Source organism: Enhydra lutris, unplaced genomic scaffold (assembly GCF_002288905.1).
Source record: "Enhydra lutris kenyoni isolate GAN:26980312 unplaced genomic scaffold, ASM228890v2 scaffoldscaffold3, whole genome shotgun sequence".
Classification (NCBI taxonomy): Eukaryota; Metazoa; Chordata; class Mammalia; order Carnivora; family Mustelidae; genus Enhydra; species Enhydra lutris.
Window position 1 is genome coordinate 69914887 of NW_019154087.1, and position 11397 is coordinate 69926283.

Here is an 11397-nt window from a genome sequence, read left to right on the forward strand (position 1 = left end):
GAGAGTCAGAAAGCAATGATATCCCAGTAACAGTGAGCACACCAGTGCCCAGATTTGGTTTCTAATATTATTCTCCAATAAAAGGAATCAGGGGTCCTTGAAGAAATGGCTGATTCTAATACTGGGACCAGAAATATATAAGATGAGCCTGGAACATCTTAAGTGTCAGAAAGTAAAGAAGTATATTTAAAATTCTACATCAGTGGGGTTGTTAAAAGAACATAGGAGTCAACTGAAAAAGCTCCCAATGGCCAAAGCTGGAAACATTTGAGCAACAAAATAAAGTAGTATTGGGTTGTAACCCAAAGAATAACATATATATCCATTAGTCCATACTAACCCAAAAAAAAAAAAAAAAAAAAACTTAATAAGACTAAAAGACAAATCCCCCTTGCGGAAGAAATCTAAATAATATATAGAGATACACATCCCTCGAGAGGGAGAATAAATCCCTGCTCTTCCACTGTGGGCTGTACATAGTGACTTTTTTTTACCAGTAAATGCGTTATGGTAAGGGTGGGGGAGAGTCACTTTACAGTGGAGGAACCTGACAAATAGGACTTCAGCCAGGTGATTGAGGTCAACACCAACAATGATAAATCATGCTAATATATGCACCATTAATATGACATAATGAAAATGTCCTTTCACCTGTGACCTTCTCAAAATCCATAGCCTAATCATAAAGAAAGTCATAAAAATTCCATTAGAGTACCATTCTACAACATACCTGACCAGTTTTCTTCAAACTGTCAAAGTCATGAAAAAGGATGTCTGAGAAACCATCACAGCCAAGAGGTGCCTAAGGGGATTTGACTACTCAATACAATGTATCCTGGTTGGGATCCTGAAACAGAAATGGACCACATTGAGATATCACCTTACACCAGTTAGAATGGCCAAAATTAGCAAGACAGGAAACAACATGTGTTGGAGGGGATGTGGAGAAAGGGGAACCCTCTTACACTGTTGGTGGGAATGCAAGTTGGTGCAGCCTCTTTGGAGAACAGTGTGGAGATTCCTCAAGAAATTAAAAATAGAACTTCCCTATGACCCTGCAATTGCACTACTGGGAATTTACCCCAAAGATACAGAGGTAGTGAAAAGAAGGGCCATCTGTACCCCAATGTTTATAGCAGCAATGGCCATGGTTGCCAAACTGTGGAAAGAACCAAGATGACCTTCAACGGACGAATGGATAAGGAAGATGTGGTCCATGTACACTATGGAGTATTATGCCTCCATCAGAAAGGATGAATACCCAACTTTTGTAGCAACATGGACGGGACTGGAAGAGATGATGCTGAGTGAAATAAGTCAAGCAGAGAGAGTCAATTATCATATGGTTTCACTTATTTGTGGAGCATAACAAATAGCATAGAGGACATGGGGAATTAGGAGAAGGCAGCTGGGGGAAATTGGAAGGGGAGGTGAACAATGAGAGACTATGGACTCTGAAAAACAATCTGAAGGGTTTGAAGAGGTGGGGGGGGTGGGAGGTTGGGGGAACCAGGTGGTGGGTATTAGAGAGGGCACGGATTGCAGGGAGCACTGGGTGCAGTACAAAAACAATGAATACTGTTATGCTGAAAATAAATTTTTAAAAAGTGATTAAAAAAAAGAAAAGGACATTTCATGAAAACTAAGGGAATCTGAATAAACTGTGGGCTTTAGTTAATAGCGAAGTATCAACACTGGTTCATTAATTGCAACAAATGTACCACACTGAGGTGAGACGTTAGTAAGAGAAACTGGATGAGAAGGTAGATAAGAACTGTCTGTACTATCAGCCAGTTTTTATATAAATCCAAAACTGTTCTAAAAAATGAAGTCTATTTTTCAAAAGTCTCCCCAATTACCCAGTTTAATTGTACAGTTTTCTTGGTAGGATACTGATTGATAATCCAAATGTCTAACCAGAAGCAGAATGGTTAAGAAAACACTGTTTCTCTTGACTAGATGTAGCATTATACACCTGTTAAAAATCTTTTAATGTAGGGCACCTGGATGGCTCAGTGAGTTAAACCTCTGCCTTTGGCTCAGGTCATGATCTCAGGGTCCAGGGATCGAGCCCCACATCAGGCTCTCTGTTCAGTGGGGAGCCTGCTTCCTTCTTTCTCTCTCTGCCTGCCTCTCTGCCTACTTGTGATCTTTCTGTCTCTGTCAAATAAATAAATAAAATCTTTAAAAAATATTTTAATGTAAAGTATAAAGGGAAAATGTTTAAATTATATTGAGCAAATATTTGAAAAACAGAATACATCATTTCATCTGTGTCATGTTTGCCAACTGGGTTTATTTTTAACTTGAAAGAGGAAGAAGACTAGGACAGGCATCAATATGTGAAGAGCACTTATGAGTAGTAGAAAACAATTTTTCTGCTACTGTCCATTCTACTTCTTTCTGTTTTCCAAATTTCTATGATTATATACTATCTTTGCAATGAAAAAAAAAGCATACTTGAAAGCTTTTGATAAAGTTTTATACTTAATTATATTTCATGGCTTACCCATTATTTTAATTTTATAATTTCAGAATTCTGGCATAGTTATAAAATTCAAAATGTTGGTTATTTGCTGTATGGTTATGGGCTGAATGGTGTTCCTCTAGAATTCATATGTCAAAGTCCTAACTTTTGGTACCTCAGAACACTATTGCATTTTTAGATAGATTATTAAAGAGCTATTTAAGTTAAAATGAGATCATATCTGATCCAATCTGACTGGCACCCTTATAAAAGGAAGAGATTAAAACACAGACAGACAGGGGCACCTAGGTGGCTCAGTTGCTTAAGTGTCTGCCTTTGGCCTGGGTTGTGATCTTAAGGTCCTGGGATTGAGCCCCATATGGAGCCCCTGTCAGGCCCCATGTTAGGCTCCCTGCTTGGTGGGGAGTCTGGTATCCCTCTCCTTCTGTCCTTCCCTATGCTCATGCTCTCTCTCTCAAATAAATAAATAAATAAAATCTTTAAAAAAAAAAAAAAGACACAGACAGGTACAGAGGGAAGACTATATGCAGACACAGACAGAAGGCAAACACCTATAAGCCAAGGAGAGAGGCCTAGAAAAAACCACCTGTGCTTGGAGCGCCTGGGTGGCTCAGTGGGTTAAAGCCTCTGCCTTCGGCTCAGGTCGTGATCCCAGGGTCCTGGGATCGAGCCCCGCATCGGGCTCTCTGCTCAGCGGGGAGCCTGCTTCCTCCTCTCTCTCTGCCTGTCTCTCTACCTACTTGTGATCTCTATCTGTCAAATGAATAAATAAAAAAATCTAAAAAAAGAACAAAAACAAAACAAAAACAAAAAAAAAAAAACCACCTGTGCTGACATCCTGAATTTGGCCTTCTAGCTTCCAGAACTGTGAGAAAATGAATTTCTGTTGTTTAAACCTCCAGTCTGTGGTACTCTGTTATGGCAACCTCAGCTAACAGAATGAAGCACTATTCAGCTTGAATCTCATTTCTTTCTGCATCTTTTTCAACCTTACGCTCTATATTGTATAATTTAATAATTAGTTTCTAGGAATAATTATTTGTTCCTAAAAATAGTATCACTATGAAAATAATTTGTTTTAATCTGATATTAGCTCAGATGAAGACATTGGAAAAATAAGTTTTCATTGAAATTTGTTGATGCTAAAAATAATTGAATGGGCTCTATGAAGATAAGTTATGTGGATAAGGTACAAATTGACACATATTCTCAAATAAAAACAAAATGAAACAAACAAACAAACAAAAAACAAGTAGAGAGAGAAGTATGAGACCTGACATTGGTGGGTGAGCATTAGAATCACTTGGGAAATTTTTTAATTTTTTAAATGGCCGATGCCTGGGTCTAGCTCCAAAAGTTCTGGTGTAAAGACCTGGTATGTAGTTGGGTCACTGGAATTGTAAAAGCACCTTCAATTTTAATGTGCAATTAGACCTGAGAACTGCTGCTTTGTATTAAGAAAATGCTACCTGAGTTTTCATCTGGGTGAGGGCCTAGCAAAGATTTTTAAAAATTCTTCTCTTATTCATAAAATCAATAAAAAACAAACTGAACAGTGGAAAACAAAGAATATCCTATCATCAGTAAAACCAGGGAAAAGTCACAACCTCAAAGCCTAAAATTTGAGGACAAAAGCACCTTTACTGATCTTATAGAGAGGGAATAAGAAGAACATTAACCAGCTTTGGAGCAGTGATTTGGAGTCAACTAAACTGTAACGTGAGGTTCTAAATTGTAAACAACTAAACAGAAGGCATTAGGTGTTTGGAACCCCAGGAAGTCACAGGACAAAAGTATCTACCAGCTAGTCAGCACGCATGGTGGTTTTTGTCACATTCTGTACGGTGATCTCTACTGTCTCCTGGACCATGGATGTTACATCAATGGGCTCCCTAGAGGTGCTCAAGTTGAATATCATGATTCAGGATCCAGAGGCAAAGAGGGGCCAGGAGGGTCTCTGAACCACTTTCAACACCTGTGGCCACAGTGGGATTTCAACCCCCCCCACCCAGGAGGGGATCTGCACATTTTTATAGATGAAATCAGAAATTTCCTGGCTGTTGTGTGGGTAATAAAATGGAAGATTCAGTCTCGGTGAGAGATTAATGGCGATAAGACTGACTTGTCAGTTGGTGAGATGAGAAAGTGAAGAGGTTTTGAGTGTTGCAAGCTCATAACTGTATCCATAGCTCACCTGTACCTTGTCATGTGCTGTGCAATAAATTTATACAGAGGAAAACATTGGATCAGAAGTGCATCTGCAACTCAGCCCTTTTCAGGTGAATAGCTCATCAGCTTGCTAAAATCCATACTATTCATGCACACAATGGTTGGATTCCCAAATCTAATCTATGGCTACAGGTGAGAATATATTTCTCTCTCATTCCTACAGCATTTGCAGATAAAGGCATTGATAAAATGTTCCTAAGTAATATACTTAGCCCTCAGTCTTCAGAAGGAGACGATTTATTTCAAGGAGAATCTTTCTAACCTGAAATTCTGAGTTGTGCTTTGCCATAATGAGCTATTGCATAAGAAAATCATCTACAGTGAGAAACAAGGTGACATAGAGTTCATTGTAAAATTCTTGACATGGTTACCTGCTACACGATATTAGAAATCACTTCAGTGAATTTGTAGGTGCAAGTGATGTAGACTGTACTCTATCCAGACAGGGAACTCCAGGGTCAGTGGCTGCATGCTTACTTTGAAGCCTGCAAAGAAGATAAGGGCTTTGAGAGAGAAGATACTGAAAAGAAGGTAGAAATACTCTTTATTCAAGTCACTGGCTTCTCATATCTTTTGGAATCATGGGCTCTGATTCAAGCCAAATACTCCACTATTGAGTGTGACTTCCCTGAGTATGCAACAGTTCATTTTCATAAAAACTTCAAAATGAAGCCTGCGGTTACTGTATTAAAAGAGCTTAAGTGCTTAAGAGATTTAATTATTCATAGGCAGCTAAGCAATTCCTGTATATCTTTTCTTAAGAAATTCTAAAAAGCCAGTATTAATTAAAATTCCTGTTATTTCACTTGGTTACCTTGCTGTACAATTTTTTAAAATAGATTGAATGATGTCAAGAAATATGCTTACTGACATCAGTATGTGGAGGCATGGAAATATGTTCAATCTGCAAAGAGCTATGGAGCTATGGAGATATCAGTTTAATCCTTTCTTTGATAATTTAATCTATGTTATATGTGAATTATTATAAATTTAACATAACTGTGACTTTCCTCTGCTTATCTGTTTGTTGACTGTAAGCAATGAGAACGTTCTAGAATAATTTTTTAAAGTTTTACTTTAATTACTTTTAGTACAATTTTAGGTATTCATTGTAAACATTTTAATCTTAATGCACCATAAGTAAGATGCATATTTATTCTTTTTTTAAAATTTATTTATTTATTTGAGAGAAAGAGTTGGTGGAGGGGGAAGGGCAGAAGAAGAGGGAGAGAATCCTCAAGCAGACTCCCCACTGAGCATGGAGCTCAACTTGAAGCTTAATCCCAGGACCCTGAGATCATGATCTGAGCAGAAACCGAGAGTCAGCCACTTAATCAACTGAGCTACCCAGGTGTCCCCCCTTCTTCTTTTTTTTTTTTTTTAAGTAAGCTTTTCACCCAAACTGGGCTTGAGCTTGTAACCTGAGATCAGGAGTCATATGCTCTGCCTGCTGAGGCAGCTGGGCACCCCATGAATCATTTATTCTTGAAATGTCAGTCTCTTGCATAGATAATTGAGGATGCTGATATAAAAATACATGTTTGGGAAGGTAAAATACAATTACGTTCTATGTTGGTGGTACATCTTCTTGAATTGAATATTGAAAAGCATTTCTTGAGACACCTGAGTGGCTCAGGGGGTTAAAGCCTCTGCCTTCTGTTCAGGTCATGATCCCAGGGCTCTGGGATCAAGCCCCAAGTCGGGCTCTCAGCTCAGCAGGGAACCTGCTTCCCCCGCTCTCTCTGCCTGCCTCTCTGCCTACTTGTGATCTCTGTCTGTCAAATAAATAAATAAAATCTTAAAAAAAAAAAAGAAAGAAAAGAAAAGAAAAGAAAAGCATTTCTTTTAGGGGCACCTGTGGCTAAGTTGGTTAAGCGTCCAACTCTTGATTTCAGCTAAGGTTATGATCTCAGCTTTGTAAGATTGAGCCCCACATCTAGCTCTGCACTGGGCATGGTGTCTTCTTTATTTTTTTTTTTAAAGATTTTATTTATTTATTTGACAGACAGAGATCACAAGTAGGCAGAGAGGCAGGCAGAGAGGCAGACAGAGAGAGAGAGGAAGGGAAGCAGGCTCCCTGCTGAGCAGAGAGCCCGATGCGGGGCTCAATCCCAGGACCCTGGGATCATGACCTGAGCCGAAGGCAGCGGCTTTAACCCACTGAGCCACCCAGGAACCCCGGCATGGTGTCTTCTTAAGGTTCTCTCTCTCCCTCTCCCTCTGCCCCTCTGCCCCCCATCCCTAGCTAAATAATAATAATAATAACTATTATTATTATTATTATTATTATTATTTTTAAAACATTTCATTTGGGGAAATATATTTTGGAATTAAGTTTCCCTTTCCCTGCAGAGTCTATCAGAAGAAATATTAATATTTACCATACAATTCTGCAATAGAAATGATTATTTAATGTTATCAAGACTCTTGATGATGATTTCATATACTAAATATAGTCATTTAAAGTTGTAGTTTCAGTTTTTTAAAATTTTACTATGTCAAATAGTTTCTAATCAAACATGCTTTTTAACTTAAATATTCTAGATTTTGTTTCTTATCAAATAATAGTATTTATTGCTAATTTTCTAAACAAATGTAACAAGTTTATTATAATTGGGAACAAATCAATATCATTTAGATTAATACATTTTTACCTCTCCCACTTCATTCCTTACATTTTGGTTTCATGTTTTAGTTTGGATCCATATGCAATGGCTATTTTATATAGTAAGTTCAGAAAAATATGTTGAGGTGATTAAAAAGATTAAATAAGGAACATTTAGGACAATGATGTTCTGTACTTAAAATCTGATATAATAAAATGTGAAATAGATACTTAAGATAAAGGGCTTCTGTTTTATTTGTCTTGTCTTATGTTTAAGTTTTATTTTGTTTGGGGAATGAGGAGAAGGCAATTAGTATCCTGAAGGAAGTTAGATCTGTGATATAGATAGACACAAGTTTCAGAAATTGCTGTGTAGAGTTTAATAGTCATAGTTAACTTCACTTTGAAAATTAGTCTAGCATGCTTTGTATTTCAGTCATATGAGTGCCCCTGTGCAAAGTTGGCTTAATGGATCTGTATATTTGAAATATGCAGCTATGAATTTATTCTCTGAAATTTTATAGGAGTTTTGTGTATTATCCCAAATGTCTTATATTCTCAGACAAGTGTTGTAAAATACTTGGATAATTTCAAGATGTTTAAAGCTAACAATGTGAGTACAAACAGCTAAATGCCATTTCAAATGGCAAATTCCAGTTACATAAATAGAATCTTAAAATCTGTTTTTATCTATAGCAGTGTTAGAACAAGATTTTTTGTCTACCTCCCCAATGTTATAAATGTTCCCTTCTCTTTTTTTTAATCATTTTTTTAATTTATTTTCAGCATAACAGTATTCATTGTTTTTGTACCATACCCAGTGCTCCATGCAGTCCGTGCCCTCTCTAATACCCACCACCTGGTTCCCCCAAGCTCCCACCCCCCACCTCTTCAAACCCTTCAGATTGTTTTTCAGAGTCCATAGTCTCTCATTGTTCACCTCCCGTCCCTTCTCTTTTTATAAACCATTTTATTACAGAATCAATAGAATCTTGCCCAGTTGATTAAATGAATGGAATCAATTAAACAACTTTTATAGTGTTAGAATGAACTTGAAAATGTGTTTTGGGTGGGATTTTCATCTATTGGTGGGAACATTTTTATAGAACCATGAAGAATATGTAGTATCCTTAAACTTTTTGCTTACCAATCTCTTTAAGTATGACAGTATCTGCCTTGGAGAACTGGGTGAGGAGGTGACCATTTTTCTACCGTACTCCATAGTCTTTGTTCAAACCATCTTGAATAGAGATTCACTGAACCATTACTGGTAGAGTGGGCATAGGTGCCAGTCATGATATTGTTGTAGGCTTTTCAGAGAGATTTGTGTAAAGGTGAATGCAATAGGGAATAATAGCTCTCGTGTTAGCCCTGGGAGTATGCATGGATGTTAGGAACAAAGTGAGATGTTTAAGACACTGCTCCCATTCTTTGAGGAGACTTTGTGTGTTTTTCGCATTAAGAAGCTCATACTTTCTGTACAGGTTTTGGGATCCTGGTGCAAGGTAGTAATAGGTTCATATTGTTTCTCTTTATATTGACCATTTAAGAGATTCTTAAACATAAATCTCAGCAGAATATTTTTAAAAATATTCCTCTAATTTACACTGTGGCTTGCTGAGAGTATCTCGTGCCTTTTTATGTTAAGCTACAGAGCTTGAATGTTTGACTTAATAACTGGTATTAAGTCCAATTTTTGCAGATATGAAAATGGTTGTTAGAAGTGGTATATGAGGGGCGCCTGGGTGGCTCAGTGGATTAAAGCCTCTGCCTTCATCTCGGGTCATGATCTCAGAGTCCTGGGATCGAGCCCCTCATCAGGCTCTCTGTTCAGCAGGGAGCCTGCTTCTCCCTCTCTCTCTGCCTGCCTCTCTGCCTACTTGTGATCTCCATCTGTCAAATAAATAAATAAAATATTTTAAAAAAAGAAAAAGAAGCGGTACATGAATACATATTTAACAAGCCAAATTCAGTCTTGTTCCCTTTTTTCATTATATATTTATACAATCTTATCTGACAGTGATATTTGATTTTTTTTCCCCCTTCCAATCCCATGCTTCCATTATCTTCTGGAAATCAAAGAGATGTAGTCACAAATGATCATCTGAAATCAATGAGCACAAAACTCATCAACTAGGTCTTCCTGCATGTATATAAAAGAGTATAAATGAAAATCTGCAGATTAGTGTAAATTTTATCTTGTGTATATTTGAATATATATTGCTTTGCATTCTCTTTCCTCTTGTAGAAATTTATCTATCAGAAATGATCCAGCTTTTTGGTTTTGGACTGGAAACAGCCAATAGTTCTGGCTACACAGTGGGATAACAAGAACCAGAAATAGGGTTTATCAATTTTTATGTTAATGTCTGTACTTACTTATACAGCCTTTCATTGCCCAATATGAGGTTGCTTCTTGAGTTGGACATTCATTTTTGTGAGGTTAGATTCCGAAAGCAATCAATTAACACACTGTTATATTAATAGAATTCCATTCTTTGAGTCATGAATCTAAGCTAAAATACATTTAAAATATAATCTAATGATTACAAACTGAAGTATTACCCTTTCTTATTTTCAGGGTTATTAAACTTTTTCCTTCAAAAAAAAGGCTTGAGATGGTACATATCTCAGTGTGAATCTAAATCTTATGTATATAAGACATGTGATGATTATAAATCTTACTTCAACTTAAGACTTAAGCATATCTCATTGGCTTCTCTAAATAAAATTGTTCATTAGGGGATTATAAAAGAAAGAAAAGATGTAAGTAATCTCTTAATTACAGTTATTTCCATTTTTGCTGAACCAAAATATGTTAACTTCATTTTAACTTCATAAATATATGTTGATAAACCATCCAGGTTTAAAGAAAAGAACATTTTCTGAAATGTTAGAGACCTCAACTTTTAAAATTATACAGGCATGTATTTTAGATTACACACAGACTTATGTATGATTTTATGATTCCCTACTTAGTAATATAAATAAAAATACTACCTAATAGTTTGGTTTCCTGCCTTAAATTGCTTTCAATAAGCATTTTTACTGCAGCCCAAAGTAATAGAAGCTTAAGCTTTCAATATTAATCATTCAGTTGACAGAGAAAGTTAACAATGTTGTACACTAAGAGGGGAGTTTTGTTATTGGTAGCAATTTGTACTACTTCACAGAAAAGAAGGCAAGTGCTGGTAATTGTCACACACAGAGGAAAAAAGAATTAGAAGTATATCATAAAGCAGCCTTGTCTTTATTTTGAAATGGACTTGCTCTGATTTTTCTTCTTTAACCAGTTAGATTTTAGAGTGTCCTTTGGGGACACATTAAGTCAAAACGTTTTGTCTTTGTCAGTTTTCATTTTTTAAAGAAGGCATTAGTTACATTGAATCACTTTTTTTTCTTTTTATTTCCTGTTGCATACCACCTCTGTGATTACAATGTTATGTGTTGCGTTTTAAATCTTTGGAGAGAAAAGCATATCCATTATTTTAAGTTATTTTTCCTTGTCTTTGAAGCTCAGTCTATAAATGTATTACTAAAAAGGAAATTACTTCAATTAGCATTACTTAAATACTTGAAAACTGAAATTAATAGCATATATTATAAGATAAATTGGATTTTTAACAAATATTTTTACACTAAAAAATTTCATTTCTCAATCATAACATGAAAGGGATGAAAGATTTGTACCATTTGAATGGAAAAAAAATATGTAATGGGCAAAGAAAATAACCTTTTGTGTTAGGGACACCCAAAACTTAAATGGTTAGTAGGTTTCTGTCCTGAAATCTGCTTTCCCTTCTTTACTATACTTGATGCACTTATTGTACTATTGATATTATAAAACCACAGGGATAAAATATCATCATGTCTGTGTTCAGTAGGAATCCTATGGCTTTTCTAGTTATGAAAATTTGCCAAGATATCTATTTAAAATAGTAACTCTTGAATGTAGGCATGTTTTGCTTATATCTTACCCATTAATGGTGTTATGAATGTCATTAATCACTTTAATAGACCACTGGTAAGATGCTTTAAAAATTAATAACTAATATAAACTATGGTCTTTGGGCGG

General features: G+C 36.1%; 1 pseudogene; it reads left to right on the forward strand.

The window, feature by feature from the left end:
• Nucleotides 1-4305: 4305 nt before the first annotated feature.
• LOC111153056 lies at nucleotides 4306-5488 on the forward strand (annotated as a pseudogene).
• Nucleotides 5489-11397: the final 5909 nt, after the last annotated feature.